At 43.3% G+C, this 26,011-nt stretch overlaps 1 protein-coding gene and 1 non-coding gene across 2 annotated transcripts in view; one reads left to right on the top strand and one right to left on the bottom strand.

Annotated features, from left to right (window-relative positions):
* The window catches only part of ARHGAP26 (Rho GTPase activating protein 26), a 422,696-nt gene that overhangs the window by 36,833 nt on the left and 359,852 nt on the right, over window positions 1-26,011 (bottom strand).
* Window positions 24,286-24,390, top strand: LOC128778446 (U6 spliceosomal RNA). The gene has a single exon (XR_008424033.1). It is a non-coding gene; the product is annotated as a U6 spliceosomal RNA (small nuclear RNA).

The following is a 26,011-nucleotide window of genomic DNA, read 5'->3' on the forward strand; positions in this document are numbered from 1 at the left end:
GTTTCATCTGTGATTTGCTCCCAAGAACTGAAGGGGTTCTGAGAAGAGAGCGATCGCTAATCTCGAGTAGTTTGGAAAAGTTTCCATGGGGTTGTGGTGTTCCCATTTTCCATTCTGGGATTTAAAACTAAGGGGGTCTAGTCGTCTTGCATGTGGGAAATGAGAATCATCATCAAGGACCAAAAGAGCCCCCACACTCTATGCCGAGACAAGGTGTAGCCATAGGACAAATCCTAGCATCTAAACTAACAGCTCCCACCAGTAGAGAGAGTACTTCCGCATGCTAGGCTCTGAGCTGAGCACTTTTTGTCACTGCCTCCTCCTGACAGCCCTGTGAGGGCTGCCTGATGTTGCAAAGAGGTAGCTCAAAAGTAGAGAGACTGAAAAATTTTCTGAGTCTGAAAGCGGTAATGCTGAGGCTGAACCGAGGCAGCCTGACTCGAGAACTTGGGTTCTTCTGAATGCCTGTGCCCGCTGCACCCCTCCGGCCCTTCCCACTGTGGAGGATTCTAACAATGCTCCCCGAAACATTTACTTCACAAGCCTGGGGGACAGAAGGGGTCACTGGGAAATGTCTGACACAAACCAAGTGGGCCAACTTACAGGGGGTTTGCTTGTGGTGCCCTAGAGCCTGTTGGAAGAGGTGAAATCTCAGTTCCAAGAAATCATAAATACACATTCAATAGAAAATAAAGAAAAATGGTTTGCTAGTTTATCAGTAATTTCACGGGTTATCTGTTTTCAGAGAATACGTGTCTTATTTGCTGAACAGACTTCTAAATGAAAGCAATATTATGAACAGTGAATTAACAGGTACACGAGTTTAGGGTGAGAAACCCCCTCCAATTCTGGCTCTGCCACTTCTTGGCTGTGACCTTGGGCAACTTCTGTGTCCCTCCTTTTCCTTCCCTGTTTAAAAGGGGGATATTATGGACATTGTACATAGCGAATACTTAGCATATTAAAGCGTGGTAGGCATGAAGTCTTCACTAAATGGTAGCTGTTTTATGATCAGGGCATGCCTGACTTGTCTTGAGAAAATGGTTCATCTATTTCAAAATGAAAAGTAGACTTAAGGACTCAGTACTTATACCATCCATAAACCCTAATCAACTGATCCCAAGAGAAGCGAAAATGAAGAGAAAACTAGCATCAACTAAAAGGAAAGAGCGAAAGTAATATGCCTCAGGTTCTAGGGGGTTTGTCCTAGGTTAATTCCCCATCTTAGCATAACCCTGTTACTTGTGTCTGCACAGCAAAGCCCCCAGTAGAAAACATACAGAGGCACGTTCACAGGTGCCCCGGTTGTGTTACCAGTGACAGATAGGTCTGCAGGTGTCAAATAACCTGTGCCCAAAGCCCAGAATTTCATGTTCGAATGGAGGTGTCAATACTGAGCTCTGGCTCACTTATGGACCTTAATTAAACCCCAGCCTCTTTTTTTTCAGGGAAGACTAACAGGACACATCTGTTTTCTACTAGCTCTCTCAAAGAAATGCTGGTGGTGTCCCTGAAAGCCTTAATGTTGCAGAAAATGGGGGCATATGGGAAAAGAGGCACTACGCACCAGCCCACACTCATTTTGGAGGTGTCAGGGGAGAGAATCTCAATCCCCAGGCACTCCTCTGGACAGCTTCCTGGGAAGCCCACGCGCAAAGGCCGGGTGGAGGACAGAGGTACAGGATCATACTTCCTCTTTGGGCTGAGTCTTTCTCTACGGGTTTTATACAAATGCCACCGGGGATGGTGCTGCTTATTCTTAGAATACTCTGCAATGTCAACAGCAAAGAGTTGCCATCACTAAGCTGGTCAAGGTAGGCTGGGCTGGATCCTTGGACATTAGCACTTAATGAATGGATGAATTTCTTGGGGTGGTGGGTGGGCCACTGTAGCAGCCGCCTCCCCCCTCCTTTTTTAAGTTTATTCACTTTTGAGAGACAGAGAAAGAGAGAGAGAACAAGCAGAGGAGGGGCAGAGAGAGAGAGAGTAGGACAGAGGATCTGAAGCAGGCTCTGTGCTGACAGCAGAGAGCCCAATGCCGGGCTCGAACTCACAAACTCCAACATCATGACCTAAGCCAAAGTCGGACGTTTAAAGTGGACTTAAGGACTCGGTATTTATACCATCCATAAACCAAGTGAGCCACCCAGGCACCCCCTCTTCTTCTCCTTTTAAATCATGAGCCTCTCAATATCTAATTTCCCTTCTCCCTGTGCACACCTCTGTTAATAGGTTAAAAGCTGGTTCTGTAAACAGGGTGGCTCCTTTTGGAAGACAAACCTAAAGAAGACTCTTTGAGAAAGTTCCTGCAGGAAATACTGGGTTGAGTGGGAACAGCAAGGCCTATGGAGGCAGGCGGAACGAGTGTGGGAGTGTTTACCACCCCACCTCCCTCTCCTCGTTTGAAAACCAGGGAGAAGGTTACCCTCAAGGGCCTTTTGTGAGGACTGCATGAGTGAACCTAGATAAAGAGCAGGATACCACACCTGCCCCTAGAAAGGGTTCCCCACATAATAGCAAGTATTGATACTTCATGAACTTGATGACCTCCTGCATTTAGGGTAAGGAAGAAATAACCTTAGGGACTGTGCAACCATATCTGCCTTGCCAAAGCAAAACTGTCCAGGAAGGACTCCAAGGCTCTGCCTAATTCAAATTTTCAAAGCCAGCTTACTTCCTCTCCTCCTCCTCAGCCCATTTTTGGTTTAAAAGGGTAAAGGGGGAGGGCATCTTTGTAATGCATAAATACTTACTTTTAAACTACAGAAAGAGGGGCGCCTGGGTGGCTCAGTCGGTTGAGTGTCCGACTTCAGCTCAGGTCATGATCTCACAGTCTGTGAGTTCGAACCCCGCGTCGGGCTCTGTGCTGACAGCTTGGCGCCTGGGGCCTGCTTCGGATTCTGTGTCTCCCTCTCTCTCTGCCCCTCCCCTGCTCATGCTCTGTCTCTCTCTGTCTCAAAAATAAATAAAAACATTTAAAAAAATAAAAAAATAAATTTAAACTACAGTAAGAAAATCCATTGTTTCTGTTTCTGGCTATGAAAGCAATCATGCTCAATGTGGACAACAAAGAAACAAGAGGCAAAAACCAAAATGAAACAAAAGCCATCAAGTCTTACCCTATGGCACTGCTGTCACAATGTTTTAGAATCTTGCTACACGTCCATACGCACCCATATGCATTTTGGTTTATGTATTAAAATGGCACTGTAATTAGAAGACTTTTTTTATTCTTTTTTTCAACAAAGGAGTTTATTATGAAAATATTCCTACGTTGATAAAATGTATTGGCAATATAATTTTTAAGAGTTGCATTGTTGTCCATGGCTGTGTGGCAATTACCAAATCATCACTATTCCTGGACATTTAAGTTTTTGTTGTTGTTGTTGTTTTTGCTATTATAAATAATAGTGGCATAAAAGCCCATCCACTTTTACATGTATCTCTGATTATGTTCTTATGGTTAGTACTAGAAGGTAATTGCTGAGTCAAAGGGTAAGCCCTTCGTAAGGCTTCTGACCCATACTTCCACAGCGCTCCTAAAAAAGGTCATGCTCATATATAATCCCACCCACAGTGGGACAATTTGGCTTCACTCGTATTCCTTCTTCTTTCCCATCACTCCCCTTCTTTGGTCTCTTAGGTATATGGGTTTTGTTTCTTCTGTCAAATGAGCCAATCAAATAATAAGTACTAAGACAAAAACGGGGCCAAACCAATCTAGGTTCAAGTCATTCCTTCAAAATAAGTGAAAATTCTCAGGGAAGACTGCTTTGAATCACTGCAGGGAACAAGGGAGCCGGTGGGACAAGAGAGGGTATGTTTGTTCTCACTTAGCCTCTTCTCCTGAAATGAGAATGAATGGCTTCCTACAAGCCATCATCGGCAAGCCAAGTGTGAACATTGAATTGCAGCAAGGGGATGAAGGAGCTTATATATAGGAGTGACACACATGCTGAGCCCAAACACGCACCCAGACACCTCCATAACATCTCCAGGTGCAATGCTGGAGACACTCTGGCAGGTAACATGCCCTTTCTTAATCCTCAGGGAATCAAGGGGGAATGCTCCTTAGTCATTTTTTTTAAGGAAGATAAAGGATAAGTGATAATAAATTTGGGCTCCAATATTTGTAACAAGTATTTCAGCTAGTTAAAAAGAGGCATTCTCCACCCCTTAATGGACAGGAAGGGACAGCTGGCATTCTGGAGCTGGCAATTCCTCCTGGAAGATCAATGTTGTCTCTGTATAGGATAGACTGGCCTGGTCTAAGGTTTACTTGTTCAAACAGACAGTGTAATGTTCAGACCATCAGCGCACAGACACATACGTGTTTTATGTTAACCCCTTTCCTTCTGAGAAACTTCCAGATTCTTAATACCTTACCCTCTTATTTGAGAGTCAGAGTGACAGAACGAACAATGTGTAGGAGCCTCAGATTATCCAAAATTCTGCTGCAACTAGGAAAATGGAGTCCTTCCCCAAGTCTCTTCTACCCTCTCCCCATCAGAAGCTCTGCCTGCTTACAAGCACAGCGGAGACAGAGATTTGCTGTGGCATCTGTGAAGAGCAGGGCGACTGCTGTGGAGTCCCAGGATTTACACTGGTATTTGCAGACCTTGGCCGGACACCGAGGACTTGGTGAAGGAGGCCGTTCCGCTGGCAAGCCTTTGCCCATAACCAGAGGCGTTGAGTGGCCTGGGGGAATTTCCACTCATGGCTGCAGCTGCCGCTTTCTGGGTAACTCATGGTACGTGTGGGCAGGGAAGAGCTCAAAAAATGAGTTGCCTGGAGCCAACTCATTCTGCAACTTGCTCCGCAGCAGATGACAGCCTGCCGGTGAGTTTTGCAACTACTCAGGATGGGGACAAACTCTCAGTGGGTTAGAGACAAAACCCAGGGCCTAGTGTCCTTCCAGAATACTAGCTGAGATGGGTATAGTAGTACTAACTGAACATTTACCCAAGGCTTATCACAAGGCAGGTCATGGGGTGCTTTGCTCTCATCTCCTCAATCCCTACAACAGGCCCAGCAGCTGAGGAAAAAGAACATTTATAGGAATTTGGTGTTTTGGAAAATCACAGAAAACCTCCCAGGATGTTTTACTGTGGGCCTACAGCAACTTCCCTCCTGCCTCTCACCTTAGCAAGTACTTGGCCAGCACTATGTTTACACATGTTTTGCAAGGTTATATCGCCACCACTAAGAGCCCAAATTCCCCGACGGGCCTTATCTGGGAAAAGAAACTGGCTCATTTGCCACTTGTGAACAGCATGAGGCATAAGGAGAATAACTCTAAAACCAAAGTAGCAAACCTGCTAGGTTCAGATGGAGTCACCAAAACTGGAGAACCACAAAGCCTGTCAGGGCTCTGAGCAATTAGCAGCATCAACTTTCCAAGGAACCCATGTTCTAAAGGATCAGGTAGACCATGATCAAGCAAGGACCTTACTCTAAAAAAATACTTTTCATAATGTACCGAAACTGTTTACATAGGATCTGAATTTGAGAATGGAGTGGCTAAAGACACAGTGATTATTTACTTCAGAACCAGCCTGGTTGGGCCACCACACACAGAGAGCAAAAGATATGCCTGTATTCCTAGCAAACTTCAGGACATTCTGGCCTGACACATTTGGTGATGAGTATACAAAACTCAACTGCTATGTGAATTATTTCCTAGGCCAATTACTTAAGGGACATGAGAAATTATCTTGTTCATCTTCTGTGTTAATGTCAAGCTTTGGATAAAGGAATTCCTCACACATTGAAAACCAAGTTTTATTTTTTAAAAACTAAAAATGGGTGGATTTAACAGATAGTTATGAAGCATCTACTCTGCGCTAGACCTTCTCTTAGGTGCTGGGAATTCTGAGATAGTAAGAGTATGGTCTTTACTCCCATGGGGCTTATAGTGTCTTGAGAAGAGAGGGACAATCAGCACGGGAGTGGGTTCATCAGGCTAGAACATTTCAGAGGGAAAGTGCTATAAAGAAAATAAGAGGGCGATGTGTCAGACACTGATGGGTGGGGATCAGAAGGGTCAGGGCACGCTAGGGCATGTAAGCATCAAAGAAGAACCTTCTAAGGCAGTAGGAACAGGTGTTGCTAAGGCCCAGTGGCAAGAATGAACTTGGTTTACACAAAGAACTGACTAAGCAATAGGAGGGTGGCAAGTAAGGGAGACAACCAGGAGAAGGGAGGTTGGAAAGGTTGGGTAAGGTGGGCATGGGCCAGGTCATGTAGGCATGATTCCATTCTACCTATGTGCAAATGGAAGACACTGGAGAATTTTAAGTAACTTCTGGAATCCGCAGTGTTGCTCAACATCTCATAGAATTAAAAATCTAAAAATGAAAACAAAACACACCCCCTAAAAAACTCAAAGAGAGTGTCATTGCCAAGTGGGGTCACCAAAAAGTGGGGTGCTTTTTGTAAAAGTGTCCAGAAAGCATTTTCAATGTATGCTATGTGTTTATTCATTCATGTAAAAACCGATTCTTACTACTATGTTCCTGGGATTGTGCTGGACACTGAAGGGTTAAAACTAAGAAGACATCACTGGGCCTCAGAGAATGAGACTAATAGCCAGTTGATGACATCACACTCTTTTGGGGGCTAAGAGCTTCCCCAAATATGCAGGCATTAACCCACCCAATTTAGGAGGGAGGGCAGGGTCAAGGAGAGAAAATCAGGGAGGGCTCTCTGAAAGAAGGGATGTTTAATAACACAGCATTCCCTGGAGAAGAGAAGACACAGTGCAAGGATGGGGAAGTGAAATCAGTTCAGCAGGGCCCAACCAGAGAGATTCAACAGAGGCTGCAATGTCAAGCAGGGCTGGACCACTCATCAGGGCCTATCAGTGTGTAAAAGGATTCTGGAGCTTACAGTATCCATGGGTGAGGGGGCGAGTGCTGAGTTCAAGTTTGCACATTAGAACAATCCAAAGGGTTGGTCAAGGGTCATGAAGACCAGATGGGCAAGGCTTAGGCTGCAGTGGAGGCAGCAGGGATGGAGACCGGTAGGCTGATGGGAGAGAGGCAGAACTGACAGGTCTTGATGACTAATGAGAAGTCAACAGTAAGTAAAAAGCCAAGTAAAGGAAGCTGGCCAAGTTTCCAGGCACCGACTATGGACATAGCACTGAAAAGCAGCACCTGATGCAGTCACGGTGATGGGGTCAGAGAAGGCTCCCTGGAGGAGCTCACAGTGGACCTTCAAAGGCACAGCAGATGTTAGGGAGTGCATGCAGGGAGAAGAAACACCAGGCAGAGAGAACCACAATCTCCCATTTTTCTACTTGTCTCCCCAAGTTGTTAACCCCTTATAATGAAGATGATGCTGTTTTCTTCCTGGTGCTGATTCAACAGAAAGAGCACTGAACTTGGAATCAGAAGGCCCAGGCTTACAGAACAGCCTCCTAACTAAAGACTTACATATTCTCCAAGAGGCCACCCAAGCTCTCCCAGCCTCAGTTTCTCTCATTCATAAAATAAAAGCCTTGGTTGTCCTCTTTATTCGTTCGGCTCATATTTATCAAATACCCCAAACAGCACTATCAACAAGAGCGAACCAGAACTGGGCATGGGTCTGAAGTACATTTCAGCTTAGTGCAGGAATCAGGTATATAAATGGACAACTGTTAATATGGTACACCAAGGGATATGATAGGGGTTCGTGCAAAAATCAAATGAAGTATCTGAAATGGCTCTGAAAATTGCAAAATGCTATAAACATATCTTGTATTATTATTATTATTATTATTATTATTATTATTATTATTATTCTTGACCATAGCAGTAGCCACAAAATCTGGTAATTTTTTCAAACTTGTAGCCTGCTGATGGCATCCTGTTGCCAAAGCAGCTATGGACCAAGGCATAGGCATCTGCTGTATCTAGGTCTATATCCATACATGTGCACACACATATGCTGTAGCTGTCAGGTTCTCTGTGGTCTGGTAATCCATCATGACAGAGCAGTCTTAGCATTCAATGATGTCTGCATGGAGACAAACAAGATGGTTCCTGGTCCAAAGATGATCAGTTTAGTAAAAAAGACACCTGGATGCTAATGATGAGGTGTTATGATTATTGCTATACTGAATATAAGCGGAGTGATCAGATGATATACCACCCAGATAGGACAGTGGGGAGAGGGGTGCTACTAAATTTATACCTGGGCAATGCATGTAATAGGCAAAGTGAGAAATATGGTCCCTAGAAGGAACACAGAGGTCAACTTTTTGCTCAAAGTGATGTCAGTTGAATGCCAGAATCAAAGCATATTGAGACTGTGGCCTGATTCAGTGTACTGCACATTTATGCTTTCCATGAAATTACTTGTCTCCTTTTCATTATTTCTTGCAATATATAATTTCCTTTGCATATTGGACCCTAAAGGCATTTGTGGATTCTGAAATTATGAGCTGAAAATTGTATAAGGATGATAATGAGATACCTGAGCCTTTTTTTATAGCAAAGATTTACATTACAGTAATGAAATCTAAGTGTCCATGCTGTATCCACAGTTTTGCTTAAAGGCTTGCCACTTAGGTTTACATTAAACCTCTATCTAAAGGAATTTTCTCCTCAGGCTCCAAAATGAACTGTCTTTCCAAGTGCTTTTTAACATTAACCTTCAAAAGCATTCTCCAAGCTACCCTAGGGCTAAGCCAAATTAATTTCTCATTTTTAGACTCGCTCTTTATATACAGTGGTAAAAGACCTTCTACTTCAATGTGAATGAGTGTGGAGGGGATCCCTCTTGTAAGATGAATCGGAGGAAAGACAAAAAAAAAAAAAAGAAAGAAAGAAAAAAGAATAAAAAGAATCTCGGAGATATCCGTGTTACGGTATTTGAAGTCACTACCTTGCCTGAAGGGTTTCCCTGACAGGCCTATAGGTAATTTCCCACGTGAAACTTAATTTCAAAGTAAAGTCCCATGGGATTAATTTCCACCACCTAAAACGGGAGCTTCTGTTCATAAATACGAAACTAGACTCAGTGATTTCTTATTCTATGTCTACTGAGCAACAGATTCCTTATTACACAGGCAATGTGACTTCGTCTTCCTTAAGGGACAATGCTTGGCCAATCTTTGGCTTACAGGAAAAGATATACCTCTCACAAAGATGATTCCATCTCATTTCACATGCTGTATTTCAGATGAGGAACTTAAAAAATAAAAGCAAAAAAGGCAAAGTTGGTTAAAAACAAAATTCCTTATGCCAATTCTCTCTCAAGCCTAAAAAAAGAATAAAATAAACTCAAGCCTGTTTTTTGTAAAAATACAAAAAGCTCCCTCTTCTCCACACCAAGTATATTCAGCAGCCTAAATCTTCTGGATCAGGTGTTTATCAAGAATCTTCCGGGGCGCCTGGGTGGCTCAGTTGGTTAAGCGTCCGACTTCGGCTCAGGTCACAATCTCACGGTCTGTGAGTTCAAGCCCCGCGTCGGGCTCTGTGCTGACACCTCAGAGCCTGGAGCCTGCTTCAGATTCTGTGTCTCCCCCTCTCTCTGCCCCTCCCCTGTTCATGCTCTGTCTCTGTCTCAAAAATAAATAAAAACATTAAGAAAAGTTAAAAAAAAAAAAGAATCTTCTACATTATCGTATACATTACCCTTCATAAAAGGTAGGGTATAATTTTTTTTTTCCAGCAAACACTAGAAATTTGGTACAATAATGTTCTAAAATATCTGAAAAAATCTACTTGCAAAAAGAAAAATATCATGTTAAGGTGAGGTAAGGCAGACATTTTTTCTTCATGACAAGATAACATCAAACACGTTTTCCTTCAGAGTCACCAGAGTACCACAGTCCTGAGCCTTCAAGTTACCCTTACGCATTTTGCTTATGCTTCCCATGAGTTGCCGTCCATGATATTTATCAATCCTTTTGCTCATTTACTGTTTGTAAATTCTGCCAGCTGCAAGTATGAGCCTAGATGCTTGATTTTTTTACTGGTTAAAATAACACTACCACTTAGTTACCCGCGAAGCACCAAGAAGTGAAGAATTAGCTCTTATGCCACCTCAACGGCCTTAAACAAGACACAGAACTTTTGGGCTCCTTTTACAGAGGAAAGGAAAAACTTTTAAAGAGTTGGATCAACAGATGTATTCTGAGCACATAAGTTCTCTGCATTCCTTCCTGTAGCTAGCTCCCGATCAAATCTGAAACGCAGTTAAGTCACAGGTTTACACTTAAGCTTCCTTATCTCTGATAACGGACTTGGACACATATCAAAGAACCTACCCGTGTGAACTTATCAGTCTCCGACAGGTATGAGGTTTAGGAGTTCAATATAGGACTTTATTGCTCATTTATTTAGAGACTCAGATGTAACATATCAGCAAGTATTTGGATGAGGGCTGTGATTACTTATGATCCCAGGTAATCCTGTATTGCTACAGGGTTGCCTGGTTATCAACCACAGATTTAAAATACTCTTATGATGGGTAATTCACAACCATGAGATAAAGGTGTATATTTGTATCTATAAATAAAATATATGAATACCTTTCAGCTTATTTTGGTGATAGGGAGGATTTTCTCTTTAATTTTTATATTATTCTATTCCGTTGAATGGACATTATATCAACTGCTAAAACTTCCAAAGAGTATTAAAGGCTATCAGTGTAAAAGGTGGAAAGGGGAAAATAAGTCACTCATTCCACTGACTCTCTCTGCAGAAGTAACGATTGTTATGGATTTCTTGTATTTCCTTTCAGAGATATTGTACGAACGAACAAGTTTAGGTGTATGTGTTCGCAAAAGAGGGCGAGAGGGAGGGAGCAGCACCAAAACTTCATCAGCTTGAGAGAGACAGAGAGAGAGAGAGAGAGAGAGAGAGAGAGAGAGAGAGAGAGACAGACAGACAGACACTGATCCCCCATCTTTAAAAAGAAATAGTAGCAAGTTACTCACAGTGTTCTCAACACTGTGTATCTTCCTTAACAATATATCCTGGAGAATGCTCCATTAGTACATGAACACTTGGCCTCTCAGTTCTTTGTAGTAACTACATAACTTAAGAGGTGTGCAACACCTTATTCAACCAGATCCTTACCAAGCAACATACAGGTGGTTTCCTGCCTTTCTTGAATGGGACAGAATATCAGAGCTGGAATAAGTCGCTGGGGAGGGGAGGCACTGTATAAATATTAACATTTTGTCCTGCCTACTGCCTTCCTTCTTCCAGAAAGTACTGATGTCTAAATGATATGGAGAGACTATTTGGAAGATGGACGTTAGCCTTCCTGCTGCTACACGGAGGAAGGCAACACCTCTCTCTCTAAAGCTGATAAAGTGTTGGTGCTGCCTGTGAGCAGCAGCTAAATCTGGGGAAGAAGAGCCACCGAACTTTGCAAGAATCTGATTGATTGTGTTGTGGGGCCAGCCTGGGCATCCAAGCAGCCTCCCCCAAACCAGAATTCCCTAAGGTTAAGGAAGTCTCAGTGGAATCTAGGTCAGGGTCACCACTTCCTTCCACATAGCTTGATGCAGAACTCCATTTCTGTTGGGGCTCTAATTTAGGACTTCCACGGGCTTTGGCAAAAAAACAAAACAAAACAAACAAAAAAACACAACGTCCCAAAAAGTGAGCAGATCAAAAGTCTCTAGAGCTGGACTGGCTGGGCTTTGGGAAAAGTTCCTGAACCTTCCTATGACTCAGATTCCTCTCTGTAAAATGAGGAAAGTAATACCTGCCTATGAGACTGTGAGGATTAAGTAAAATAATGCCTACATAACTTGCTAAGCAAAGTGTGTGAACTTACTAAGGGCTCAAGAGTAAGTTGATCTTTAATAAAACAATTCAAAGCCATTTTTGTGAGGCACAAAATGCTTGGCAGCACCGAAAAATACGTCGGTTGTAAGTTTTGGCCTCAGGGTGACTGATCCTCCAGTCTCCTGACTCCTATCTCTCTAGGCCTCCACATTTCCTGCAGGCCCCACAGAACATCACTTCCTGGGTGCACACGCTCTTTGTCTCCTTGTGCTTGCGCAGTTCCATTTGCCTACGAGTCGCTCTTCATGTGGGTAACTTTCACTCCCTTTCTAAGCTGTAGCCCAGGGGGCAACTCTAAGTGTTCTCCCTCTGAATCCCACTGTCCCCAGAGGCCACTTCCCTTGCAGCACCCTCATGCTACCTGGAAAGGGCTGGAGAGCACAGTCTTCATCAGAACTGCACACTAAGTTCCCAGCACTGTGTTAACACAACTGTAGGCGCCTGGTAACTGCTGCTGAATCCAAACGAACTCCAATGGAGACAATGACTCCAGTTCGTCTCTTTAATTTCCTTGACAAAATATAATCTATGCCTCTGGTATCTTCTTTCAACCAACAACATGGGTATCTGCACTTCAGGTGTTTATACCCTTAAAAGCCGCAATTTAGAATCACCTGTCATGCAGTTCCTGTCAAAGCATGGCTGATGCCATTGAGGAGAGACTTCCTGTACGAGGCAACCTACCTCCCACGCATCCTCCTCCTCATCAGGCAGGACCACCGGAATACTTTAACTAGGTTGTTCTCCACCTTGTACCACAGGGAAAAGGACTTTTCTTTAAAAAAAATTTTTTTTTGTTATTTATTTTTGAGAGAGAGACACAGAGAGAGAGAGAGAAAGTGGGGGAGGGGCAGAGAGAGAGAGAGGGAGACGTAGAATCCAAAGCAGGCTCCAGGCTCTGAGCCTTTAGCACAGAGCCTGATGCGGGGCTTGAACTCACAGACTGCGAGATCATGACCTGAGCTGAAGTCAGACACTCAATCAACTGAGCCACCCAGGCGTCCTGGGAAAAGGACTTTTCCATACTTTAGCTTAGCATTATACTCTACATTTAATCAGAAACAATAGGAGAAATGGCTATATATAGAAAGCCTGCATTATTTTTTGCATACAACTGCCAAAGAAGATGTAATCTATTGTGCTACTCAAGATCGTTAATACAAAGACATACATGACACATTAATATTTAAAACTTGCAGTGCGTTCCTTGAACCGACCACTAAACTGCACATACCATCATAACTTTCCCTTCTTTGTTATGACTGCCAGGTAGCTCAGGGCGGGTTAATGCTTAATTTCTCTCCTTTCCTCTTAGCCTTGGTTAAGCTGATGCTATGTTTTCTTCTCTATTTTTTTTCTACTGTGTATTTTGGAAAAGAATAACGGATCTCACATTTTTGTTTGCTTATCAACAATGTTCGGAGAACAGTTGTCACCAGACACCTGGGACATGTAATCTATCTGCCTGTACTGTCACCCAAACGTGGTCTAAATACAAACACACACACACACACACACACACACACACACACACACACTCATAACCGCGCTTCTCAGCACACAAAGACTTGAAATAAAAAACAAATACTTGCGCTTAGGAAAGGTTTGCAAGTCTTAAAAATGTTGCCCCAGTTTTAGCTGGCAACAGGACACAAGCGTGTACGTGATGCGTGCCCGCACAGACTGTGAGACGGATACAGGGCCCAGGCTGTAGAGTCATCCTTTAATAAGTGTAATGAAATCAAGTCTGCCCTGAGGGGGACAATTATACCCAGATTCCAAGCAATAAAAGAAAGGAAAGGGCAAAAGCGAAGAACAAGTTCAATTCCCCAATTGCAAATCTAACAGCAAATCGGAAGTGCAATCGACAGATACTGGGACACTGTCTATGCCCGAGAGAAGGGCTGGACTTGCAAACGCCCTGCTGCCACCTCTGCAATTCGGAGGAAAGTACAGTGACAACCAGATGGTCAGCTTTTGAATTGCTTTTTTGTTTTGTAATGTTTATTTACTTTTGAGAGAGAGAGAGACACAGAGCATGAGCAGGGGAGGGGCAGAGAGAGAGAGAGAGGGAGACACAGGATCCGAAGCAGACTGCAGGCTCTGAGCTGTCAGCACACAGCCCGGCGCGGGGCTCGAACTCAAGAACGATGAAATCGTGACCTGAAGCCGAAGTCGGCCGTTTAACCGACTGAGCTGCCCAGGCGCCCCTAGTTCCGTTTTTAATGGCAGAAATGAGCAAATATGAGGAAATCTCACAAGTATAAAGAAACACTGCTTCCCTGAGATTAGAGGGCTAAGAAACGCTGAAGGAGAGGAGCATGTCTGTCAGCATAGATCAAGTCTCAAGAGCTGGCTCTATAAAGTCTGCAACTTTGAAAGAAAGGAGGAGTGCCACAAAGCTGTTCCCTTCCCTTCCTGCTCCTTGTGATGGGCAAAACCAGCAAGTGCCTCCCAGCAAAGGAAGGGCTTTATTGGTATCATCTCTGAGTATATGCCCAATCTCAGGACCTCATGGAGGGCTTACGTGTGGGCTACAAACCGTGGCTAGGAGTAAGAGACTCATCCTCAAGACAATGGCAGACTTGGCTGGGCTTACACTGGCCCCAGTTCAAATTCAGGTCCTGCTGCCTCCCACCACTCTGACCTTGAGGAAGTCATGTTGTTCCGCTGAAACCCATCTGTAAAGTGGGGATGCTGATAATGGCTGATTACCTCACTGGGTTGTAGGGAAGATTAGACAATGTCCGCAAAACGCCCTGACTAGCACCTGGCAAGAGGACATGGTCTCTAGACATCCATCTCACTCTTTTTCCTTCCTTTGGGACCCCCATCCTCATCCTCTATGTTCTCTGTTCTTTGCTACAGCCTATCCCAACCAATGCCTGCTCTCCTCTCCCTCTTCAACTCTCTCCCCCTTCCCTTTTCCTCTTCAACTTTGGCCTGCCCTGTCTCTTTATTCAGATACTCCTTCTCTGTTCCTATTCTCCCACACTCTTCTTAGCTCCCCAAACTCACCCAGAATCTGAACTCGAGGACGCTAGGGCACGGAGGATTAGAACTAGAGAACGTGCAGGGACTGCTTCAGTTTCTTTCCTTACACACCCAACAGGAGGAGCTGGCCATCACCCACCCACCACCAGTGCAGCAACTGAGCATGGTGGGTGGATGCGGAGGAATACGGGGTTCAAACCCCACCTCTACTCTCAGGCAAGTTAGGTAACCTCTCTGCTCCTGTTTCATCATGTTAAATAAGTAAATATAAGGCAAGTGCCTGGCACTTCAGCACTTAATGAATATTAGCTATCATCACCACCACCATCATCCTCAATTATCTTACGGTGACCTGATGGTCCTATGATTATATTTTCAACCTGTGAAAGCAAAATTTTGCTGTCAAGAATATGAACCAGGCACGGGAGCATTAAACCAAGCTGTAATTTTCCAGCAGCTCAATGTCATTCTGGCAGAAGAATCAGTTCTTATCCACATTTATAGGTTTTGGACAACGTCACCACAAGTTGGAGGCTTGCACATAGCACATGAGTTGGCTGTTGGCCACCCTGCCGTTTCTGGCAGACCCCCAGAAGATGCCACCACCCAGAGGCCTGTGCCTGAGGAGCAAGAATCCAGGGCTGCTGAGCCAGAAGATACACTGTTCTTGCATGTTCCTGGCTGTCACAGGACAAGGGGCCAGTCCTGTAAGATTCCCTTTTCTCTGCTTAATCCCTTTCTAAGACGCACTCCTTACAACACTGTCATTAAAACTAATGGAGGCCAAACCCCACCACACTGGACTTTGTGTCCTCTAATGATCTGTAATGGGCCCTGATGATGAATCTTTTCCGAGAAATTTATGTTTTTAAATGCATCAACTGTGTCCAGAGATAAGTAGGAAGATAAGTTTTTCTTCGTTTTTAAAAACTATACAATGTTATCCTCCAAGGAGCCAGTCAGTCAGCTGGGAAAAAAAATAAATTTTGCAACAACCATTTGGACTCAAACAAGGGACATTTTCAGAGAACATACCCATAGAAACAATAATAAAAATCAATAGAGATTTCCCTCCAGGGGTGTAAAGCTACCAAATCCTTCACTAAGTCCATGTAAGAAAAGCCCACTGCAGTGGACATCTGTGGTCTGAGGCTGCCTCTCCTCTGGGAACTCCCACCCCCACCCCTGCTTCTAAATGATCACAGTCCAAGAACTCTGCATGTCAATCTTCCCTCCCTAGCCAAGGGGGAACAAACGATTCAGGCCTTGCCCAGTAGAGTATCACATACTCCTGGCCAAAGAAACTGGTTAAGGGATGGGGAGGCGATTGAATTTGGAGCAGGAGGGGGTAAGACCAGACTACTGTTCAAACTTTTGTAGAAGAGAGATTTTTTTTTTCCTCCTGTACTTAAAGTTCATGGGACTGTGTCCACCTGGTGGCAACCATCTTGCAATCAGAAAGAAAGAGCTTATAGAAGAGAAGGAACAGAGAGTAAACTGAGCTGAGAAATGCCAAGAGTTGGGACCTCATGGCAACATCCGAGCCCCTGGATACAGCCATGCCTGAAACTACAAGTTCCCATGCTTCTCAAGAAAATATATGAACCAAAACCTACATGTTAGCCTAAGTTAGCTTGGTTGAATTTTCTATTACTTGTAACCAAGAATCCTAACTGGTAACTTGCTCAAGCTGACACATAGGATCTTGAATATAATGACTGCCTGTACCTTTAAAAAATGTCAATATTAGGGAAGTTTACACTAGTGTGCAGCTTCCAGAAACACGTGAGAAGGACAGGAATAGCTATAGCTCTTGTTAGTGTCTAGAAAGGTCCTGGATTTAGAGAAATGCAGATACTCAAAAAAAAAAAAAAAAAAAAAAAAAAAAAAAAAAAAAAGGCGAGGACAGTGAATTCAACAGTGCATGATGCTTTGTAACAATGTGTTAGCTAGAGCTGAATTGCTGGGATGCAGTTCCTCTAATTCACCTAAAATTTGAGAAAGAGAATGGATGTTATCAATCCAAATGAAAATAAACACTAGGCTCACTGTAGCAGGTTTAGCACAGTAACTAAAGGCTAAACATAGCAACTCTGTCTAAGGAGTAAAAATAAGCAGGAATTTTCTGTAAAGCTATGTGATCGCTATTTATACTCTCTCCTTATTAAGCCCACTATGAATCCGGCCTGTCACAACTGTCTCTGAGCTGTTCTGCCCTCCCTGAGCCCAGAGTTAGTCTCTTAGAGGTATAGCCTGACTCCAAGGTAAACAGCTCCTGCTGAAAGCTGAAGGTGTCAGAATTTGTCTGATGTGTTTAGTGTTGTGTTATAACAGACAAGAAGAATACAGCTTATTTTCAGACCTGTTTTTCAGGCTTTTTACAACGTAAAGCTCAAAGCAAAGAGGATGAAGCAGAATGTTGTAGGTCCCTGTGTGACACTTAGAAATGAAAACAGGCCCTTGTGGAAGAAAATCCATGCTAAAAAAATACAGAAGAGTTCCAGATGGTGAAGTCTATTTACTGTGAAGCAAAACTGTGATGAAAGTGGGGAACGTCTCAGGCAGATCAATTACACAAGATAAATCGATTGAAGATGTTCTACTGGGATCTCACTAGCATGGAATCCTGGAATGGGAAGACAACATTAATAGGCTTTCCCTGCTTTGGCGCCCAAAGAAGTAAAAATCATACTGACATAAGAAACAAAACAATTGTAATACTATAGATGAAAAGCATATGTTCAAACAAAGTCAATTATGGGCTGCTCCTTGCACATGCCCTTTATGTTCCGGCCTCTGGGTCTTTCCATACTGTTCCCCATGCCCAGCATACTCCTGGTAACTTTGGTCTAAACCAAACCCACCTTTCAAGACCCAGTTCAAGTGCCAAGTTGATCACAAAGCCTCCCTCGACCATCCTAGCTTAAAGTCATCTTTGCGGTTAGGGAATTTCAGCAGCGCTTTATCCTGTAGCATCTAAATTCCTCCATGTTGTTTTATAGTTTGTATGTTATATATTAATAACTTACGAATATATTTTCTATTTCTTTTACCTTTCATTATTAAGGGCACTATGTCAATGTACGTCATCTTTAACACGATGTGCTTACATCCTGAGGACGCTCAGTAATTCACTGAGTGACTGAGGAATACTTTAGTTGCAGGAGTCTGGAACACCTTGAACCAGAGAAAGGAAAAAGGGGTCCAAGAAGCCACCTCTCTAGTATTGCTCTATCTGTGCATAATTGTGATCAGGGCAACGGGTCTTTCTCCTTGTGGGAAACAGGGCTGTTCATCAATCTGAAGGGCAAGAAAGAGTAGTAACCCTTCTTCCAGAAGAAAAAACCCCTAAGAAAATACTATGGTCAACCTAGTTCTAATCCTCTGTGCCCCGCATTTCCCCACACTATTACCAGAACTATGACATAAAATCTACATCAGTGAACAACAAGGTTTCCAATCACTCTACCAAAAAATCAATAATTTTGGACCCATGATTTTATTATAACCATTGAAATCTAAGATACAGCACATTTTTCCCCTACCTTTCAAAACCAGACTATACCAAATGGAGTTTACTTTATTGAGACATAAGGATTATAAACATCAATTACTGTTTGTATTGTCATATACATGTCAACTCAAGGGGCTGTTGGGTACGAAACGTGGCTTGCTTTTTATCCAGGCCTCTGTATTGCTATAGCCTCTCTCTTTTTTCCCCTAAGTTCTCTGTATCTTGCCTCATTAGCGATTAACTTTTGTTAAACGAACAGGTGAAGAGCTACATTCTAAAATACTGGATGATGGGAAATCTAGGAGTCACGTGTGTTATAACTGGGTCCAGAATAAGGTACACCTTGAAGGTGGCAACCTTAGAAGCTGCTTCCTGCTCAGTTCCTGCTGAAAGGTTGTGTAACCCAGCCCCTCTGGCCATAGATGATTAAACCAAAGAAGCACCTGCCTCAGGGTCTCTGGCCCATAGGTGCCCCCCAGCCAATGACAGCATCCAGAGCAAAGCTGAACTCAGTCAGACTCTCTCTTTCTCAGGAAACAGTACTGGGAAGCAGAGAATTAGGTAGAAGCACAAGATGAAATCCAGGGGAGAGCCGCACTGGGGCTATAAGGGGTCATGGTACTCCAACACCATGGACGCAGAGCCATGGGGGGGCAAAGATGCACCTTGACCCACCAGACGGCTGAAGGCTGGTGATGGGGTGCAAAGATAGCCGCTCAGCTTCATTTTGGTCCTGGCTTTCCTCCAAGTGGATCTACGGATCTCTGGCCTGTGCTTCTGCTCCATACTCCCGTGATCCTCCGAAGTGACCGAAGGCGTGAGCTCTCCTGGCTCCTCAGAGTACTTCAGTGCGCACCGCTGGGCGCGTCTCTGGGATTGGTCCACGTGAGTCAGGTTGTGTCCCTTTGGAACTGGATATGATGGAGTCCTGGAGGCAGCCTGCCTTCCCACCCTGCGCCCATCCGAAAGCACCTCAGTACTCCCTCCAAAGACATTTCATATCCTCAGGTATTGTTAAAATAACAACTCTCATGGCAATTATGGCAGATAACTTTTAATGGGCATTTACTATCTAGAAGCCATGGAAGTATGTAAACTACTCCATTTAATCCTCACAACAACCCTACAAGGTAGATACTATTATTATTCCTGTTAAATAGATGAGGCAACAAGCAACTTCTTCATGGCGACACAGCTAGTAAGCAGTGAAGCTGGGATACAAACTCAAGTCTGTCCCAGGGCCTATGTAACACTGTGATACACTGAATAACGCAAAGTTCGTTTTACTAAAGACTCACGAAACCCATGGGGGAGGGGAAGGAAAAAAAAGAAAAAAAAGAAAAAAAAGAGGTTAGAGTGGGAGAGAGAGCCAAAGCATAAGAGAAAACTGAGAACAAACTGAGGGTTGATGGAGGGTGGGAGGGAGGGTAGGGTAGGTGACGGGCATTGAAGAGGGCATCTTTTGGGTTGAGCACTGGCTGTTGTATGGAAACTAACTTGACAATAAATTTCATATAATAAAAAACATAAAAAATTAAAAAAAAAGACTCACGAGAGGACTTGGAAGAAGATTCCTATCTCTGAGCACATCTGAGAAACTCCGTAAGATTTACTTCTATTTTATTTATTTTTTATTTGAGAGTAACTGAGGCAGCAAGAGTGTTGGAGCAGAGAGAGGGAGAATCCCAAGCAGCTGCGCAGAGCCCGTTGTGGGGCTCGAACTCATGAAGCTGCAAGATCATGACCTGAGCTGAAACCCAAGAGTCAGATGCTTAACTGACGGAGCCACGTGGGTGCCTCAGATTTTCTTTTACATAGTTCTGTTCCCCCACAGTTCTTCCCCAACTGACAACTCCATCATTTCTCCTCCCTCTTTTCTACCCAGCCTCCAAAAATCTCAACCTGTGTACCCTACTCAACAAAACCAAAGCAGGGAGTCCTGATTGTACCCTCAGCTTTGCAGAGGCACAGGTTCTGGTCTCACAGCTACCACACGGAGCAAAGGCAGTCCCACAGTGATGCACATGTAAGCAGTCTTTAAAGGGTCATATCCTCTCCAGAAAAAAAAAAATGCGGGGGACATTATTATGATAGCAAAACTCAGGTCAGGTTGTCTGAGCAGACAAAGTGTCTTCTTTTTCTTTTTTTTACTACAAATTCTTTTATTTCTTGATGAATCTGGAGTAAAAGCAAAGCTTAAGGCTGTGGCAGTGCACGAAGAGGATTTTGCCTGAAATCGCATTGCTTTCCTGGGGTCTGGGGGCCCAACGTACTGATTACATATTCATATTCTCGACGAGCACCTTAGGTTTCCACTGAACATTTTGTACACAGAGAACTAATTCTTCCCAAGGTGTGCCTAATTTGGTGGGATATATGGTGACCTTCTGGTATGAGGCACACCACAAGTGAGGAATAAGGTGTCAAACTGGCTGAGTTTCCACAGGGGTATACAGATAATGGCTAACAGAGCTCTCTATGGCCCAGTGCAGACCAAGTGGTATCCAAGATCTCAACTCAACTTAGGTTTTGCTAAGTCTCCCTTTGAAATGCCACTGGAATTGGTTAGTGAAGTGTACCTTGAAAAGAATAAACGCCAGAAGGTGGTCTTTCTAAAAGCAGAAGAAAAGCCTGGAAAAATCAGCCACGTGTGCAAAGAAAAATACAACGAGGAAAGTTTCTTCCTTTGTAATGATGAACCAGAGTGCTTGCTTGTGGGCATCTGACCTAATTGACTCACGGTGAAATTAAAGGCAGAACTTAATAACTGGTCTGTAAAGAAGGGAGAATTTAGAATTTCCTTATGGACAAAGAACCAGAAAAAAAGAACCTGCACTCCTTCACAGTTACTTGGCTGGTGCATGACAATTGAGTAGCAAAACTTCTTCACTTATTTTTCATTGACTCAGAATTTAAAGAACTACTAATTCCCAAGAACTCTCCTTTTCCATGCAAGTAGAGAAAACAATCCTTCAAGTTATGAATTAAATTTCAATTGAACAAGATACTGCTTTATACAAGAAACTGTTATATTTTTGTCATAAGTATTAGTAAGCCAGATATCTGGGAGGAAAAAAAGTCCAAGAGTCCTAATGAGAAATTCTGGTTGGGGGTAGGGAGGCTTCAAAACACAACACAACCAAATGACAGAATTCCAACTTTTTGTTCCTTTAAATATTTTTTCTCTCTCTCCAGCATTCTTATAGTCCAAATTTTAAATGTTATGGCATATTTAGGGGGGCCTGGGTGGCTCGTCGGTTGAGTGTCAAGACTCCGGCTCAGATCATGATCTCACAGTCCGTGGGTTCGAACCCTGCGTCGGGCTCTGTGCTGACAGCTCGGAGGCTGGAGTCTGCTTGCGATTCTGTCTCTCCCTCCCTCTCTGCCCTTCCTCCACTCACACTCTGTCTCTCGCTCTCAAAAAATAAATAAAACATGAAAAAAAATTTAAAAAATGCTTATGGCATCTTTTTAAACTAAAAAATTTTTTTTAAATGTTTATTTTTGTGAGAGAGAAAGAGAGAGAGAGAGAGAGAGAGAGAGAGAGAGAGAGAATGAACAGAGGAAGGGCAGAAAGAGAAGGAGACAGAATCCAAAGCAGGCTCCAAGCTCTGAGTGGTCAGCACAGAACCTGTCGCGGGGCTCAAACTCAAGAACCTCAAGATCATGACCTTAGCTGAAGTTAGATGCTTAACCAACTAAGCCACCCAGGCGCCCCAAATGGCATCTTAAATGTAGATCCATAGAGACTACTGTGAAAAACAAACAAGCAAGCAAACAAACAAACAAACATTTGGGACGCTGCACCGTATTTTCTTTTCTCAGCACAGTGACAATCGGCATTTTCAGCCATAGGCAGTCTCTTGGCTAACAGAATAAAAAAGCTGGTTCGTAAAACTACCACTCCTCCCCCCACCCCCCCCCTTTCAGTAAACTGGACTGACGCAGACAAGGAAATTACAAACTTCAAAGTAGATCTAGAAAATGAAGTAGAGAGATTATTGGAAACCCTGCCCACACAACATAAACTGCAAAGGCAATTCATCCCACCATAAATATTTTTAAGTGAATGACCAAGCCACTCACTTACTACTTAAAATCTGTCTCATTTTGGCAGCAAAACTTGCCCTATGTATGTAGAGCTGATTTCTACCATATGGACTGTAAGAGATCTGAGGGCAGAGTATTTGCTCATCTCTTTCCTAGTGCCCGCAACAGTGTCTTAAACAGTAGGTGTTTAGTATATGTTTGCTAACTGACTGGGAAGGGTCTGTCAGATCTGGCTGATTCTGGCTGATATTTGTGAGGGCTGTAGGGTGCAAGAAGGCTACAGCAGCCCATGTTCAACTGGTGGTGCGGTATACCAAAGGGACACATAAGATAAAGGTAGGTCTGCATTCCAGTGAGAGTTAAGAAAATTTAGAGGGTCGAGCAAGAGCATTTGGTGGGTGTTCTTCCACTAGTAATTATTCACTTGCAGTCTTCCCTTGGGACAGAACTGGGTCTAACTACTGTCTGGGATGATTATGTTGGGCATGTCGATCACTAACATGTGGATCTTGTCTCTACTGGATTAGTGTGTCGAGGATTCCCATGACTCCACTTCTTGATTCTTGATCTCCTGCCAGTGTATTTTCACTATGACAATTGCACATTGTAAGTACTGCCATGGGATGACTAAGGACATATTTCCTCTAATTCCACTTTCACACAAAGGATCAAGAGGAGAATGGGAAAGAGGATGTGTGAGGGTGTGGGGGCTGTTTCTCCCCCAGAGGAAACCAAGAGTTCCATGGCACTCCTATCATGAAGTCTGTGCTGTAAGGCATGGCGGATGGAAGTTAAGGGAGGATACAGGCTTCCTCGGAGACAGAATTGAGGTCAACACATTTGCTTTAGATAAGAAATCTCTCTTGTGCTTCAGCTTTGGGTTTTCCAACTTTCAAGCAGTATTCTTCAAGTCCAAGAACTGAAGTTAGTGGGTTTTCATCATCCTTGTGAGGGATGACTGACGTGGCATGGCGCCAGCCTTGACAATGTCATTGTCCATCACATCCCTAAGTGTCGCGACTCTTAGATTCTCATCTGCAAGCTGTACCTGCTTACGTCTTCTAAGGTTGGGAGTACAGTAGTGAACAAAATAAACTGAGTAGAGCTTGCCAACTTGCTCAAAACCCAAGATGATTTCTCTATGTCACTGCTTTCAGTCACTAGAACAACAACAAAATCTCTTTTGAGTGCAAGTAATCACAAACAGTATCACTGTTCCTACTCCTACAACAGAAGCTGAAAAGGATTATAAAAATAATTGTTCCTTTTTTCATTAGCCTGAAGCAGGTGATCCTACTGGCTAGAAGGCAGGGGGGTAGTGATGAATACAGGTGATTTAAGCAGTGTGTCTGAGGTTACCAGGGCAACTGCTAATTATTATGGAATAACTCTAGTGTACCTCCATAAAGGTCAAGAGTTAAGGTTTTTCCATTATATATTCTGCTTTAAAATGGGGCTTTTAAAGGAAATTGGGGGAGAGAGCAGATGGAGAATGACAGATGAAAATCAGGTTAGAGAACTATATATAGCACAAGAAAATTGAACTACTTAAATTTCACAATGTTGGTTTAGGAGACGGTGGAGGACTTCATGAGTAAACATAAAAAATGACTTTCTGATTTCCTTAAGTTAGGCTTCTCAAATAAGTAAGAAATCTGAAATCAGGCCAGATGCAGGGATCTAACTGCATCTACTTTACCTAGCTCCTTGAGACAAATTTCCTTTCCTGCCTGAAGAGTTACCATTTTCTAACCTGACCCGGAGCCCTGGACAAGAGTCATTTGGCCATTGAAATAATAATTCAAGAAAACTTGACTTCACTGAAACTCACCAAAAGCTATACCTTCTTGTTATAGGTCTTATTCTTCAAACAGGGTCTAACATCCTTGGTTACTGAGGATGTAACAAATTTTAAAAGTTTCACAAAATTCCTCTGTTCACTTCGGCAGCACATATACTAAAAATTCGAATAATAAGGATAAGATTAGCATGACCTCTGGGCAAAAATGACACACAGATTGTAAAGCATTTCTTATTTTAAAAATCAAACCATCATGCTGTATGCCTTAAACTTACATGGTGACGTGTGCCAAATATTTTTCAATAAAACTTGGAAATTAAAGCACATTTAAAAAAATCCTTTGCACAAAGATGTACCTCATAAATTTAAGAAAAAAAATGAAATGGTGATTTTAAAACTGAGAAAATCGACTTCTGGGTTTTCGAAATGGAACAATCAAGGCATGCACACGGTAAAAAAATTCTAACACTACAAACGGGTAGTGTTGAAAGGAAACATCAGTGTCCCCTGCACCAAAGGCCACTGTCCCACGTGCCTCTATGAGAGACAACCGCATATATTCACTCCCCTGTATCTTTCCAGAAACATTACAAACATGTACACATATCTGCAGGTGTATATATCACTGGAGTCTTACACATAAGTAGGATTATACCACGCACACAAATGGTTTTCAAATCTAGCTGAATATCAAAACCACCATGGAAGTTTAAGAAAGATACCAAAACTCAGATACCACCCCAGGCCAAGTAACTCTGAGGCTCCGGGAAAGGAGTGTTGGCATTTTTTTACTTTAGGTTCCCCAGGTATACTAATGTGCATCCTGGGCTGAGAAACACAGCACCCTGCTTTTCCCTTAATGGACCTTAGAAGGTTATTCATACCAGCACAAATACAACTCCTTCATTCCTCTGCTGTACTGGTTAGCAGTATACTCCGGGATTTATTTTGGCAGTCTTTTACTGATGGTTATCCCTTCAGGTCCCACACTGTGGCTTCTATAAGTGGTGTTACAATATACATATGCACTGGAGAACATCCACTGTCCTTCCTGCCCTCTTTTCCCTAAGAGCTAACTAACACGGATTACATCCTGCACCCTCTGGCTTCCTGTTGGGGCCACCAGGGGGGGGAGCTCGGGCAAGAGATCACCAGCAGAAAGGAGAGAGCCAAGGTATTTATTCCCTTGTCTCCCTGAGAGGTTGTCTGCACATGGGTGAGCCCCTTGACGAAAATTCCTCTCAAGGGACTGACTCTATAGACCTCTCTTTGCTTCGGGTCTGGCCACCATTTTCTATGCAAGTCCCTCCAGCCTAAGGATGATAACTGGTTGGGTGCGACTAGCCCTGGTTTACTGTACTATCTCTTATGAATTTCTTGCCTCCAATCCTTTATAAATAAACCATCCCTGAATTATGCTATTTTCATGGTGCTGATGTTTCTTCTTAGGATTCTAATACATTATCCTTGGGCAGATATCTTCGCATTTATTTCTTTGTGGACAATATCATCTTGGCTCCCTCTGAAGACACAGCTTCTTCACTTAAGGCAAAAAGAGGTAAGGGGGGGGGGTCTGTACAGCAACTATTTTATTCCTTTACTGCACATTTTTGACAGTGACCCAGGCACACCCCCATCACCTGTCCAATTTGTAAGGACTATTGAAGGGAACACTGAAGCAATGTCTTGGGAAGAGCTCCACTGCTTCTTTGGGAAAGAAGCTAATAGGCACTAAAAGAACACGATAGAACCAATGCAGTGAATGACTAAGAGGCAGAATTTCAGAATGCTTTTAGAAACTCTTTTTCTTTTTGTCACAATGACAGTCAAATTTACACAGAGTCACAGGCTGGAAAGGAA

This window comes from Panthera pardus, unplaced genomic scaffold, assembly GCF_024362965.1.
Source record: "Panthera pardus isolate Hobbes unplaced genomic scaffold, ASM2436296v1 HiC_scaffold_2, whole genome shotgun sequence".
NCBI classification, from domain to species: domain Eukaryota; kingdom Metazoa; phylum Chordata; class Mammalia; order Carnivora; family Felidae; genus Panthera; species Panthera pardus.